Raw genomic sequence first — 16,868 nt, 5'->3', positions numbered from 1 at the left:
ACTGTCAGTTGTGACTGGGGGAAAATCCTTGTATTAGGTTGCCCCAAAATCATGGTGCTATCTTAGGCTGACTGTTACACTAGAAACATGGTTGCCAGTTCTACTGGCTACCACTTGTTTTAACTAGCCACCACCACACTAGGCTGGCTAGGAAGCTTTTCATTGCTTAGTTTAGTGCCACCCCCTTTTGTTTGGTCCCAAAAGTAATCTGCTAAGCGCTGAGTTGCTAAGCTCATGAGACAGCCCAGACTGACTAGTACATGGACTGTTTAATAATTGACATGGAGTTCAGTGGACCCTGTGTCTGTTACACATTAGTCCAAAAGTAATTAGCTTAACACTGGATGGCCCCAGAACTGGCCACTGTTATTGTTGGGACCTATTGTTTTGGTTCACCCTAAAATCATGGGATACAACCTGACAATTTCCCACACTCTGACTTCTGAACATGGGAAAACCCCCAGTTAAAAATATTAAGCACTGACACTAATAACTCATTCGCGCTTGGGTTCCAGTGTGAGCAAGTTCAGCGTTATCAATCAGGGTTTATTTTTATTTTTTTACAAGAACCGGTTTGCCTAGTCGATCTGGTTTTGATCCTAACAATCTGTGATTTTGATTTTGGATTGTGTTTGGACTACAGCTATTGTACCTACTTACCCTATATTTTTCTGATCTTTTATGGCGCATCTGAATACAAATGAGCAAATCAGACTCTAAAAGAATGGATGTAACTATATCAGAAAAGTAATATCAATTTGGAGTTTCATGGAGATATTTTATATTAAGAGTTTAAGGGCCTGATTCATCAAGGTACGCAAACGCATACGCATCTGTGTTTCATACTTTGAGTGACGCAAACCATTATATTTGCGTTGGAGTTTGAGATTGAGTTGACTTTGAGTGCCGTATCTGCTCTGTTTGCGCTGCGTACGTGGTGTTTTACGTAGCTCAAGTCCCGTTTAGCAGATGCGTATGCGTTTGCGTACCTTGATGAATCAGGCCCTAAATGTTTACATATTAACATGCATAAGGATAAGAAGAGAACACAATTCTGGTCAATAAATGAATTCATTAGGTGACCAATTTATTTTTAGCAATTCATAGTTATTTTAGAATTTTAAAACAAGGTAACACTCGGACTTGGATTGGATTAAATTTCAAATAACAGTTTGGCCATAAAACAAAATTTCCGGCTAATGGAATGAAACTTTAAGAAACTAATACGGCTCTCTATTTAGCCACAACTTGAAATTTTATCAAGACAACCCTGAAAAGAGGAACCAAAAGCAAAATTAATGTTGTAGGTAAACCTGGTTGTGCCTGAATCTTCCTTTGAGTGCATTTAATCTTAATGTTTCTGTTTGACAACAGCTGTCACTATTCCAGGGCATGAATGGACGGCCTTCTCTCAACGTTGAGATACATTTGATGATTAGCCTAGAAATTCTTACTCATAGACTGATCCTGCTACATATGCTTTAAATTGTACATGTATATGGGCTCAGTGTAAGTTACACCAGTGCTGAGGAAGTCCTGTGATTCTGTATCGTTTTTGTTAAGTACTTGAGGATATATTTTGGAGGAAGTTCAGTGTTATTATATAACATTCCAATAAAGGGTTACATTGTGTAATTATGATCAGTGTATTTCCAACCAGACCACAAAATGGAGCTGCACACCATGCATAGCTGAATCCTAAAGTCTCCCCCTTTTAGTACCTCTCATTTTTGTTTATTCAACTTCAATTTATCTGTGTACTGTATTGAGTTTTCTTTAACTTTGCCATTGCCTGCAGGTGCAGTCCTATAATCCTGGTATTTTCATTTGATGAAATAGATTGTGTCATTTATTTGACATGTTATGGATACAAGAAGCACAATGCTTTAACTTATGTTTTACACACACACACACACACACACACACACACACACACACACACACACACATACACACTCACACTCATGCACACACACACACACACACACACACACACACACACACTCACACACTCACACACTCACACACATACACACTCACACTCATGCACACACACACACACATACACACTCACACTCATGCGCGCACACACACACACACACACACACACACACACACTCACACTCACACTCACATATACACACACAAACACACTCACATGCACATACAGACACAAACACACACACACACACACACACACACACACACACATACACACACAGGCGCACACACACACACACATACATACATACATACATACATACATACACACACATACACACATACACACACACACACACATACACACGCACACACACACACACACATACATACACACTCACACGCATACACGCACACACGCACACACATACATACAGATACACACACACACATATACACATAAAGACACATACACACACACACACACACACACACACACACATAACAAAAGATTCAACCAAAGTTTAATGACTGTCCAGCAACCAACAAAAGTGTATCATTTCTCAAAGCTCTATTGTCTGCAGCCATTGAGAAGCCCTTGGTTAATTAACTCAGTAATGTCATCTTGTGGGAAAAGAGTAGGAAATGCAAATGAGCTGCATAGTTCACTAAAAGTGTCATGGAAATGTAATTTCAAGAGATTTCCCCAATAGCCATATTGCAGCCGCCATCCACTCAGCTCCATTGAACCACTCATTCTAATGAACGTAGTTCACTGTCAAACGTCTCCCAGCTGTCATCCCAATAGAAGTTACAGACAGCAGTGACGGTGAATTATTCCATAGCCACATTGATTTTGGACATTGGTTTCTAGTAGTTGAAGTAGTTGGGGAAGACAATAGCTATTGATGAAATGTCACTTTTGTGCGTAATTCCCTTGTAAAAACTGAAGATGTTGCTGACTCATTCTTAAAGACCAGATGAGCTCAGATAGCTTAGGAAAAAGGAAGAGACGGACATAAAGGGATATAGGGAACCCATAGAAAGTATAAATATGTAATTGTAATTACGGTTTTAAATAGTAACTGGTATATTAAAATGTTCCTTCTAGACAGGTGCATAAAAGCAACAACAAAAGTACTCACAGTAAAAATCCAAACAACTGACAATGACAAATAGATATTTTTGTTCAGTTAGTTTACATTGTATAAATATTAACTATCAGTTTGTCCCAGTGATGGCCCCTCATTACAATGCTTCATTTTCCTCATGTAGCAGTTTTCTTGATCTGCTGACAACATTTATTTTCACATCAGGTTTTGTAGATTGTAAAGGGTTAAATAGGTATTTTTTTTATTTGAAACCTGGGTCTGAGGAATTCAAGACATTACATCAAAACATTATTTATATCCCAGCAAATGTAGACACTTAAGTTCCCCCTCTATTAAGTTTGCTGTAAACATGCACTGCCACATAAAAGCATTTTTGGATTCCAACAAACTCTACAATGCCGAAATAAGAGACTGAACTTCAACCAAAATCCATTGATGAAAGAGCCCTCTTTTTATGAACATAATTTATACTAAGCTTAACTTTCAACATGTACTCCACAATCTTTATCTTGATTAGAAAACATTTAGAGATGAAAAAGGGGATTATAAATTGGGTTATCGCCCCCTGTGGTAAAAGAGCTTACATTTTCCTAAGAAGTAACCACTGACCTTGAAAGTGAATGAACATTGAAATGTTTTTACTTTTTCACTGTGTTATAGATTTTCAGTTTTCCTGTGTATTTTGTTTCTTGTTCATATCACACAATATTTATTTATTCATTAGTTTTCACTGTGCTCTCATTATCCAAAACAAGGTAAATGGCCTGGGGAGAGTTATTTGAATGGTAAGTTATGAACTGTCTCAAACTGTCAGAATCGAATTATACACCAGGAAATAATCAAAGTAAATGCATATTGTAATTCTTATAATGGTCAGCAAAGACATTGCACATTAAATGCAATCATAGCATCAATTATTTGTTTACCTACACATATTAGCAGTAAAAATGACTGAAAAAAGTAATATTACAGAAAAATCATATATGACAATGAGCCATAGAAGTAACTTAAATAAAAGTTTTTAAATAGTGTATAGAAAAACAGTATTATCCAGAATAGAAATTAATCCTACTCTGGATTAATTTCAAATATAAGTGCAGGATCGCAGGAGATCCAAAATAGGTTGAACTTGATGGACTGGTGTCTTTTTTCAACCTCATCAACTATGTTACTATGTAGTATCATAATATTCAGGTCTGTAATTTCTAGCTACAAATAGATAAACCTTTTACATAAAAAAAAAAAATCCATGTAAACAATAATAGCCCTATAGCTCTGTTAATAAAATGGAAATTCCAACATTAGTATTAATTTTCTTTGAAAGAACTATTATAAGGCTTGTGACAGCCAAAAAGGTTCTTTTTTTTAATAATTTTTTATTATCACTGGTCAGTCAAAAATATACAGACAGCAAAACAATAATTCTGTGTAACATACACAGTGAAATCACAACATTTATTGTGGTATATCGCATACTATGGAAACATTAGACAAAAATTTCCAATTTTTACAGTTTTAAAGAGTAATATAAGATGGGTGTAGGAACAAAAGGGATTTTTGGGGAGGGGATGAGGGGGGCCACAAAGATAAGGACTGTAAGTATTCAGAGGGTAATTAGGGTGTGTTGAGCCTAAGCAGAGGGGGAGGTGCATGTCGGCAGGAGTTATGGTCATCGCACATGGATCAGGTCGGAGGACGTGGAGGGTTGAGGGGGAAAGGTGTGCTCCACGGCTAGCCATGGAGCCCATACTTGATTGAAGATGTGGCCTCTATCGTGGAGGTAGTACGTAATCTCCTCCATAGCGGCCACATGGCAAATCTGCCTCTTGAGAGCCAAAAGGGACGGAGGTGAGGTCTTTTTCCAGTTAATTGCTATGAGTGGTTTGACTGCTGTCAGGATGTGGGCAGCTAATTTCTTGGAGAATTTGTCCAGGACTTGGGGTCGGTAACATAAAAGAAATATCCAGGGATCTTTCGGGATGGGGGCTTCAAAAAGGGTATTTAAAAAACTATGGACTGAGTCCCAGAAGGTGGTGATCATTGGGCAGGGCCACCAAATATGAAACATCGTACCCCTGCAACCACAGCTTCGCCAACAGCAGGGAGAGGAAGAGGGAAACAGTCTATGGAGTCTTGCGGGGGTGTAATACCTATGGTAATAAATTTTGTAGAAGGTTTCCTTGAGTTTAGTTGATATAGAGCATTTGGCTATCCCCAGTCTCATGTCTTCCCAAGCCTCTTCGTCCGGAGGAGGGCCAAGGTCCTTTTCCCACTCGTCTTCATGAGGATTTGGAGAGGGAAGGGCAGAAGTGAGAAGAATACTATATATTTGAGAAATCATGCACTTGTCCAAGGGATGTCTTCTACAAAGAGATTCAAATGGGGTAAGATCCCTAAGAACATAGGTTGGTGGTAGAGATCGCAAGAAATAATTAATTTGGAAGAATTCAAAAGGACTGAGGATTTGGGACGGGGATTGGAGTTGGAGATTCACTAGCGAAAGCCAGCGGCCTGTTTCTAAAATTCCACTGGAAATTTAAGACCTGCACGAGACCAGTTACAGTGGGTCGTAGAGGCAGATCCAGGAGGAAACACCGGGTTGTGCCAGACAAGGGTTAATGGAGATATCGCAGTTGAGAGTTTTAGTTTGGAGGAGTTGGAGTCCCAGAGCATGGCATCAAATTTGATAGAAGGGAGTGATTTAACAGCAGGGGGGTGACGAACGTGTGGTACGCCCCAGAGAGAGGAGAGATCGGGTAGGGATAGGTGGGCAAATAGGTTCTTTTAACTTTAAGTGGTCATAAAATGCAGTTTATATTGTCCTAAAACGCAAACCTGTTTCAGATGTCGACTAGGACTGGTTGGAAATTCAGATAGACAATGACAAGATCTGGCCATATGCATGGTCATCGTCTAAACTCACTAAGAGGATCTGACCATTTGGACATCCAGATTTTTCTCACTTGATTGTAGCTGGTGCATTAAGTTGGAAAGGTCATCTATAGACTCAAAAAACAATAACCATTCAGGCATCTGCCTTAGCATATTGCCACTAAAGGTGGGCAAATTGATTATTAGTAAATTTGAAACTCTTTCTTCATGGATTGTTTTAGCGGAAAACAACTATGAATTTTATTGTAACTCATGACGTGAGCTGTCACTATTAGTCTTCTGCCCCCAGACCATTCTCTACTTCTGTGAACACTGAGGGCATCATTTACTAAGTACAAAATGGGTTAAAAAATCATCTTTAGTGCCACTGTTGACTTTGAATAGTGTAAATACACCAGGGACAGATTAAGGGGGGCACAGGGGGCATGTGCCCCAGGTCCTCCTCTCTCTGACGACCCCCCGCCGTTGGCCACACACTGATCGGATCACCTGTCAGTTGGTGATCCAATTCTTATGCTTGTGTGGCTGTGGGTCCCCCTGACGCAGGCGGAACCCTCACTCGGACGGACAAAATCTTTGTCAGCTGGCCAGATGTACAGCAGCAACGCAGCTGCTGTACAATCTAAGATGGTCGAAATGGAGCTGCTGCACATGTGAAGCCTCAGAAGCTCCTCCCAGGCATGGACCATACCAAAAGAGACTGTATGTGGTGTGCTGAACGTGGCTTCCAAGGTGAGTCACACCTTCAGTTGGATATATATATATATATATATATATATATTTATTTTTATATATATATATATATATATATATATATATATATATATATATATATATGTATATATATATATATATATATATATATATATACATTGGCTTCACTAATTACTTTATATATTGGCTTCAGTGATTACTTTATATATTGGCTTCAGTGATTTCTTTAAAGATTATTAATAAAATAGAGGATCCTATAACATATATTATGTTATAGGATGCCCTATTTTATTAATCACACCCAAAGTATTTACTGAAGCCAGCCACTTATATTAAAGCTTCAATTAAACTTCAGTGTTAAATATATATATATGTATATATATATATATATATATATATATATATATATATACATGTGTGTGTGTAATCCAATTAAAGCTTTAAAAGAGGAGGCAGGCCTATGTATATATATATATATATATTTATATAAATTTATTTCTGAAGTCATGTCCTAAATAGTGGTAGTAGACGTGCTCCTTGAAGTATGCAAAGCATGCAGGGACACAAAGGCAAATCCAAAGCAATTTCAAGTGCTCACCAAGTAAATGACCTCATATATTTGTTACATAGCTGTCTGAACAGTTTCACAGCATTTCCTGATTTATTTTTTGTTTACAGCCTTCTTAGGTAATTGACTCACAATTTATTGGAATCCAATACTTACTAATCACAAAAGAACTTTCTGGAAAATTATATTTATCTGTTACCAACATAACACTAGCAACATTGATCAAATCATTGATTTAGAATAGTCTATTTAGTAAATGCATTTATAAGCATCTGTGGGTGACTATAAATATCCTACTTGTGACATACCCTACAATCAAAACAATATATATATATATATATATATATATATATATATATATATATATATATACAAACCCCTAAAGCCAAGATGACAGTATGCTCTTGTAATAAAATGTAATTTCTGGGTATTACTCCTCAAATTAGGAGGGTGGCGACCTTCTTTCTTGTTTCGTGTCTGTATGTGTTTACAATTATACAATCACACAGTAGCACCCAATGTATAAACAACAAAAAGCAACGGTCACCCCACACACTGGAAATACTTGTGCGCTGAAAAAAAATTATAAAATATAATATGATTTATTGTAAAACAACACAAATCTGCATTAGCAATGTGAAACTTATACTCAAGAATCACATTCAATAAAAATACCACTTAAATAATGGTAGAAACCAGCAAAAATGCATAGTATAAGTAGGTGCACCTATGTAATCAATATATCTAGTTATATGCGGATTAATCCAGCCAACAGGCTAGTCTTGAAATAAAGTACTAGTGATGGTAGAATGGTGTAAAAAATAGTCAATCACGTGTGATCCTATGGCTTATTAGACTGGTGTGATGGAGAGTCCTGGGTTAACAAAGCCGGAAAGTTATTCTTGACCGGATTAGGTGGAATAGATGTACGCAGGGAGATCACTTGTCCGTGTAGTAAATAAAGGTTACAGTCTCTTACCAGATTCCTGGAAAAGCAACTCCCCGTTAAACCAGTACCTTCACAGAGATCCTCAAGTGCTCGTATTGAGAGGTGTTTCCTCAAACAATATCCCGAAAACAATGATAATGATCTCCATTTCCCGTTTATCATTGTTTTCGGGGATTAGATTAGAATATCATTTTATATATCTAAAAGCCTCAACTGACCAACCAAAGTGGACATGCTGTGTAATTTACTAACATAACGCTAATAAGCATCTGTAAAATAAAGACTCACAGATATAAAGCACATAACTATAGTTCCAGTAGTTTTAATATGATGCCAATGCAATGAATGAGCAGCAGAGATACCAACAAGCATTAGAATGTGATATCAAATAGAGCATTTGAAGATAAGAGAATCTATGTGACGAAGCTGTAATAATTAAAATGTAACAGTGTGGTATCAATTTGATATTTTGCAACATAATATCATAGAGATTACATTAGTAACTGTGGGGAGAATTGTGCTAATTGAGATATAGTCAATAGATATGAATGAATAGCCAGGAAAATACATGAAGAAATAAGTAATTAATAATGAAATATATGAAATTATTCTGTAGATTAAAAATTACAAGAGCCGTATGGTAGAATTATTTCATATAATAAAGTTTCTATAATAGAAATATTCTTAGACAGTTTAGAAACACACTTATCATGGTGCTAATCAACAGCTTCATATATACTACGTTTACTATGAATGGATATCTTACTAACCAGGCACTCTGGGCTGGGAGAACAGAGTGGGGGCCAAGCATGACAGGTGCTCCCCCTGTTTGCATCCCCCCTCTTCTCCGCCGGCCCCAAAAATATAAATCAAAAAAATACTTAACTGACGGGCGGCGACTTCCTTCCCTCCCCCCGCTACTCCTTTCACACTGAAAGTCGTGACGTTGCCAGTGATGAGCACACAGAGAGGAGCCACAAGCAAGACAGAAGTGAAGAAGAGAACTTAAAGAAAACCGAAGAAAAGAAAACAGAAGGGAAGAAAGAAGGCAATAGAAAGGTATGGGAAGGGAAAAAAGCAGCATGATGAGCACAATATGAAAGCGGGGAGGCATAATGGGGAGAAAAAACTGCATGATTGGAACAGTATTAAAGAGGGGAGACATAAAGGGAGATAAAACAGCATGATGGGCACAGTATGAAAAAGGGGAGACATCAGGGGAGAAAAAGCAGCATGAAGGGCACAGTATAACAGAGGAAGACATAAAGGGACAAAAAAACAGCATGATGGGCACAGTATGAAAGAGGGGAGAAAAACCAGCATTATGGGCATAGTATGGAAGAGAGGAGACATAAAGGAGAGAAAAAACAGCATGATGGGCACAGTATGAAAGAGAGAAGACATAAGGGGAGAAAAAACAGCATGATGGGCACAGTATGAAAGGGGGAGACATAAAGGGGAGAAAAAACAACATGATGGGCACAGTATGAAAGAGGGTAGACATAAAGTGGAGAATAAAACAGCATGATGGGCACAGTATGATGATGCAGGGGACACAGTGTGATGATGAAGGGGTCAGAGTGTGAGGATGAAGGGGGCACACTATTTTACCTATTTTACCTTTTATGTTTTTATTTTGGCCCAGGAGTGCATTGAAAACATTGCTGAGACTCTAAGGATGCCCCAAACCAAAAACGTTTTGGAGAGGGATAGAGAATTGCATCCAGGACTCCTTAAATGCAAGTGACAATAACTTCTTGTCCGCTCTTACAATTTCTATGATCTTATAATTTTATGAAGACATCATATTATTGTATGAGTGTCATTGATAATAGTGTATATAATGGCCATATTTTCATCACTGTAACTAAGCTGTGAAGCCATTATATTTTATTGTAGCTTATTACAATATTAAATGTAAATACTGGCTAAAAGTTCTGCAACTTCTACTAATGGTTCCGCTAACAGATTAATATATGTTCATAATATTGAGATGCGTATGGTATGCTGGGCGAGATACTTTTTTTCTGGAAAAGAATAAATATCTTCCAGCATAATATTTTGGGAAAGATATAGATGGTGACACTTGGACAGAAAGTGAGCGGAAAGCTCCATCATTGAAACTGTGGTAGATAACTTGGTAACAGGTGTGGAAATTAGTATAAAGGAGCAAACTGATATGCAAAGTAATATTGATTCTTAGGAGGCAGAAAAGTCTTTGTTACTATCATGAAATGTAAGCTTACTATCCATGGAACTAGAAGATCCAAAAAAGTGGCCAAAAACATTGATCAATTAACAATTGCTCTTACATAATCCAGACCTTCTCGAAAGAATATAATGTTGTATTCTATGGATTGTAATAAACGCAAGTTCAGTAACACATTATATAACCGTGTAGCACTGGCGACCTGAGCAGGCCACACATATATACGTTTTAGATATATCACCTGCAGACAGAGAACAGCATCTCCCAGCATATAGTGGGGAAGATGAGCTGGTGAAGTAGCAGTTGAAAATAGAAACTGGAATTCTGAGAGGAACTGAGAAGTAGAGGCAGCAGTTGGAAGAGGAGAAGGAGTATGGAGATGAAGGAGATGAAACAGTATTGAACAAGGGATAGAGCGGTGATGAGAGAGACCAGCGCTGTATAGACAGAGGAAGATGCCATAACAGAAGACACTATAAGCTGGACTGCTGTGAGAGATCTGAACAGAGGAGCAAAGAGAGAAAGAGAGAGGCTGATAAGTACCAATGTTTCTTATATTATTCAAGTGATATTACTGAGCCATATTTGTTAGCAAGATAGCGATAGTTAGGGTGATTGGACTTGATCACATCAAGGGAAGCAGTAAAACTCTTCTGTTATGCATGCAATATTTACAGAGAGGAGATCATTTATTTGGCAAGGAGCCTATTATATGAATTTGGACATTGTCTTGCACTTCACACTACAAATTGCTTTATATTGGAGTTGAAAGAAGAAGTGGCATATATTCCAGCTAATTAATGATACAGCTGCATATCCATATAGCTATATATATATATATATATATATATATATATATATATATATATATATATATATATATATATATATAAATTTGCTTCTGGACTGCATTGTTTAAAGTGATTTAGACATTTATCAGTATATAGCTTTATATTTTAATATAGGAAGTATTATATTAGTGGTAATAGAAGTACCTCTCATTTATAATTTATCAGAGAGATCTGTTTAGGTGTTATGCAATGTTGTAGTATGCTTTTTTGTTAATTTTATGTGATTTATAATAGTCTATTTTCATATAAAATTATAAATTTAATTCAGTGTGATTACATTTTATGTGTGTTCCTGTGGTCCAGAAAAAGGGGGCAGAGGGTTCCTTAGTCTCCTTCTGGTGTTGCTTAACCCAGGACACTACTGAACAAAAACGCTGGTGTGATTTGACTAAGGTGGAGGTACTGCACTACTGTTAAAGAGAGAACATTCAGACCACCCATATACAGGACACACGCTTATTGACACTCTTACATACACGCCCTAGCAGTACAAAGGGGGTTTACAACTGTAAAATGGAAAATGGAAAATGGTGAAATAGTGCCAAGCCCTAGGCTAGTTATTTTCACATTTCAGTAATTCATCCAGCTTCGTATCAATCATTGGCAAAATTTATCCAAGGCACCTCATACACATTGATGCTATACAACCTCTTAGTCATCAAACAGGAGAACTATATGGCGATTTATATGATATTTTAGCAATGAAAATTTCAGTAAACAAACAAGATGTGAGGCCCAGATTAGCTGCACCAAATTTAAATATTTTCACTTTTAAGCTCCCTCGTACTGTGGCATGACTTGCTGATCATAGCAATCCTGTCAGCAAGATGCTTCAGTATACAGAAGAAAATATTTGTCTTGCTTTGACAACCATAAACAATTTAAGAACATTTGTCTTGAAATACCGTCCATACTGATGACAGCTACAAGTCCTTATTTCAAACCTCTAAATTCTGACCCAAACTCTTTCTCAAATTACCGTCCCATCTGTCAGCTCCCGTGTCCCTCCAAGCTTTTAGAGAGACTTGCCTACACTCGCCTCACACGCTTCCTTTCCGCAAACAACCTATTGGATCTTCTTCAGTCTGGCTTTTGTTCACACTCCACAGAGATTGCGTTGACTAAGGTTGTCAATTTTCTGATCACTGCTCAAACTAAAAGCCAATACTCTCTCCTAATTCTCCTGGATCTCTCTGCTGCATTTGACACCGTTGACCACACTCTTCTCATACAAACGCTACAATCCCTAGGTCTTCAGGATACTGTTCTATCCTGGTTCTCATCCTGCCTTTCTAATCTCTCTTTCACTGTTAATCTCTCTGGATCCACCTCTGCTACGTTTCCTTTATCAGTTGGAGTACCGCAAGGCTCAGTGCTAGGTCCTCTGCTGTTCTCTATCTATACCGCTTTTCTTGGAATTGTAATAAGCTCCTTTGGATTTCAGTATCATCTCTATGCGGATGATACCCAAATTTATCTATCCACTCTGATCTTTCCACATCTGTGTTGACCCACCAACAAGAGCTTACCTGACATTTCTATCTCTGATGATAGCATGACCTTAAACCCCACCTCTCAAGCTCGCTGCCTAGGTGTGATCTTTGACTCAGAACTATCCTTTGCTTCCCACATAGACTCTATATCTCAATCATGTTATGTACATCAAAAAAACATTTCCAGAATACGCACATATCTTACACAAGACACTGCAAAAACCTTAATTCATGCACTTATCGTCTCTCGCATTGACGTTTGCAATTCCCTCCTTACTGGTGCTCCCCAATACAGACTCAAACCCCCTACAATCTATTTTGCAAGCATCGGCTAGATTGATTTTCCTTGCAAATCGCTATTCGTTCTGCTGAATCACTCTGTATGTCTCTACACTGGCTGCCTGTTTTCTACCAAGTCCAATATAAAATACTTTTACTAACCTACAAGGCCATCAACAATGCTGCACCAACATACATCTCCTCTTTTGTCTCAAAATATCTCCCAACTCGGCAACTCCGTTCTGCACAAGATCTGCTCCTCTCATCCACCCTCATTACATCCTCCCATTTCCAGTTACAGGACTTTTTTCGGGCTGCACCCACTCTATGGAATTCACTACCTCGCACAATAAGACTCTCCTCCGGGCAACAAACTTTCAAGCATTCTCTAAAAACCCACCTCTTCAGAGAAGCTTACAATATTCCTCAACCACCCTCTTAACCTCACTACAGTACCCTATTACCACCCGTTACACAATTCACACAAGACCACAACCCCCTGACCAACATTGCTGTGCGATGGATCATTTAGCTTACTAATCACTTTTACTAGAGATGCTCAGACTCGAACTCCGAGAGGGAACGCGAGCCGACTCGTTACTTTCACGCGTCTTCGGATCTGAATCGAGGCAAAATGTCATTATTGCATTTTTTTTTTACATGTCTCCTTCACCCTTTTCAGCAGCATGATCTGCAAGATGCAAATCTCCCTAATAAGAATAATTCAATGACTGATGTGTTAAGCTAGGTACACACTACAGCAAACATAAATGATGAGCGATTTTCTATCGACTTGGGAAAAAAAAATCCTGATCAGCCTGCTGATTTATGTGTACACACTGTGCATGATTAACTCCAAATGTCTGCTCTTCCTCTGTCATAACAATCGTCTGAATAACACCTGCTGTCAAACGTCAGATAAGTAGCTAGATTATCGTTCCATTTCTGCAGAGTGCATACACACTGCAGAATTGGACAGACATTGTTTATAACTGAAAGACATTTTTTAAACAGTTCGACCAATGATCTAAAACGATGATCTGTGCATTGAAACGATGATCGTTCATCGTTCCAGGGTACACACTACTGTGATATCGGGCCAATCAGTCGTTTATCGTTTGATTGGCACAATAATTGGCTGAAAACAGTGTAGTGTGTACCCAGCCATAGAGTGGATGATTTAACTCACTGTTGTGTAGAGACAGAGTTATTTGCTCATTGCATGTTAGCATTGTTCACATTTTTTCTCCTATACTTCTCACCAAACTAATTTGTCAAAAATATTAAATTTTATTACAAATAATTCATATTCTTCATTTATATTATTCATATATCAATAAATGTTTGCTGTTTGATGTATTCATTTGTATTACTCTGTTTATTAAAGTTTATTATATGATTTGTAGTAAAAGAAGCAAAGCATTATTGAATGAACAAATAATTTATAGAAGAGGAGAGCGCAAATTCATTTTTTGCAGGGGAGCGCCAGACATGCCAGCACCAGCCCTGCGCACACTGAGATACAAAATATCAAATCCAGATCAGTTTCATATATAATACTCTACTATGAATGTATATTGTATTAACCACACAATGAGATACAAAGTATCCATTTCAATCAAGAACAAAGTAACTAATTATGGATATGAAACATTTTTGTGCTTACAAGATTGAAAGATTGTACATACAAACAATGTCAATGTTAAACTAAAAAAACAACTGGTCAAATTGTACTAGTAAGTGCTTATCAAATTTATAAGGGGCTCAAAAGTGTATAAAGTGTGAAATTAAATCTAAAGTGTTATTCAAGGTAAAAAGTAAAAAAAAAAAAATCTGTTAACTAATCGATAAATGATTTTTAATATAATACCAATTAAGCTATTCTGATCCAGCTAGGTAATGTAAGCCATTCAGGGAATTTTACTATGCAATATATATATATATATATATATATATATATATATATATATAAAGAGATATAGTACACTAAACAACAGATACCATTATTCTAATTTGTCATGCTTTAGATCGAAAGATATATAAGTAAACGAGTAAATGCTAAAAAGTAATGTATAACTGATCTAGCAGGTCAATCATGTATTTAAAAATAATAATAAAAGGATCAAATGGTAAATAGACTGAAATAAATTAGATACCTGCAATAGAAAAAATATATATTTGTAATTGTAATGTTTATGAATGTTTATAAATATTTATGCATGGTATGAACTCTTATAGGCGACTAGAGTATTTTGTTTATAAATCCTCTTTAGGGACATAATATTATTGACTATATTATTACATAAGAAAACACAGTAACTTGATATGTCCAAGAACGAATAACAGACACAAGGCTAAATATACTTGGTGGATAAGTATTGAACGTCTTGGTTATTTTAAATACATTACAAAACTACACTTTTAATATTGTGCTATTTTAATGGTAACAAGTTTAATGGATTGTAATAAAACCTGTGATTTTATTTCTTAATTTTTTGACAATTGGACAGTGAACAATTGGAAAATGGAAACATTTTTTTCTTTCTCTTCTTTGAAACTAGTAGATTCAAATTATACTTATGGAATTTTTCCTTGGGGTGCTTTTTTAGGGATAATGCATTGTTATAAGGATCTGAAGTATATGTCCAGGGTCCTCGATGTTAAAAAGTTAATGACTTGGAGAGCACCAAAAAGAAGAAAAGAATTATGTACCAAAAAGAAAACAATTATGTACCAGAAAGAAAACTATACATATGTCTTCCTCTCTGTCTTTTTTTTTTGCTGGTATAATTTAATTTACCTCATGTTGCCATAATTGCTATAATACAATTACAATGACTCTACATCCAGTTTACAACATTGGCCAAAACTGACAATATAGTTATAAATAAGATGACATATAATGGAATTAATTCATTGCAATGTATGTCTGTACAGAAAATACACCTTGTGGTAATTGTGACATTATAATAGTGGGCATAAAAAAGACTGAGAATTGTACTTGTTTAAAAAAAATCTGGCTGTTACATATGATTGATTCACAAAAAAATAAACCACCAAAGTCTTTGTTTTTGGGGCATACTTGGTGATATTCATTAAACCAAGTGTTTTAAGATTTTTTGCACTATCTTTATATTCTTTCCATGTGAGCATTTCTTGATGCTAGAATCTGGGACTTACAAAATAAAGCAGTACTTGAATGCTCAAATACAGACATATTGTACTCTATGGAAAAAGCTGCTCCTCTGTAACTCAATAGCTGCATGCAACTTTTTTTTTTTAAATATAATGTTCTTTTTTGTGAGATGGGAATAGCAAGTTCCATTGAGTATAATATTGAATCCTGCATTTTTACACTTAGAAACTCTGATCTGACATCATCCTAAGGATTTTCATTCAACTTTGAAGCTCAACAGGTGTCATTGCTCATCTCCTTCAATCTGTCAGCACTTGTTGACAAATGAGGAAATGCACTCTTTGTGGAACACCAAGTTTAATGATGTTTGGAATGTGTCTCAGTTTAATCCCTTTGGTACTGACAAGTTGAACACACTCAAACATAGTTTTTATCATCCAAAGATGACATTGTATTCGGGGCCATAAATCATTATCTTTCATCTTGTCATGAAGGAGAAAGTAGCATAGTCAGATTAATGACATACAATGAAAAATCTTATTCATTGAAAATGTTCATTTCTTAAGAAAAAGAGCATTTGTGTAATTCACAGGTGGAAATTTGTCAAACATGAACTGCTTTATAATTCAACTTTGTAAATTTTTATAATACAGCTTTGTAAATTTCTAGCACACTATATAGTAGGTTTATTAGTTTCTCATTGTGATTGTTGTAATATGTCTAG

The sequence above is a fragment of the Mixophyes fleayi genome, chromosome 5, assembly GCF_038048845.1.
Source record: "Mixophyes fleayi isolate aMixFle1 chromosome 5, aMixFle1.hap1, whole genome shotgun sequence".
Classification (NCBI taxonomy): domain Eukaryota; kingdom Metazoa; phylum Chordata; class Amphibia; order Anura; family Limnodynastidae; genus Mixophyes; species Mixophyes fleayi.
Note: the sequence above shows the minus strand (reverse complement) of the source record.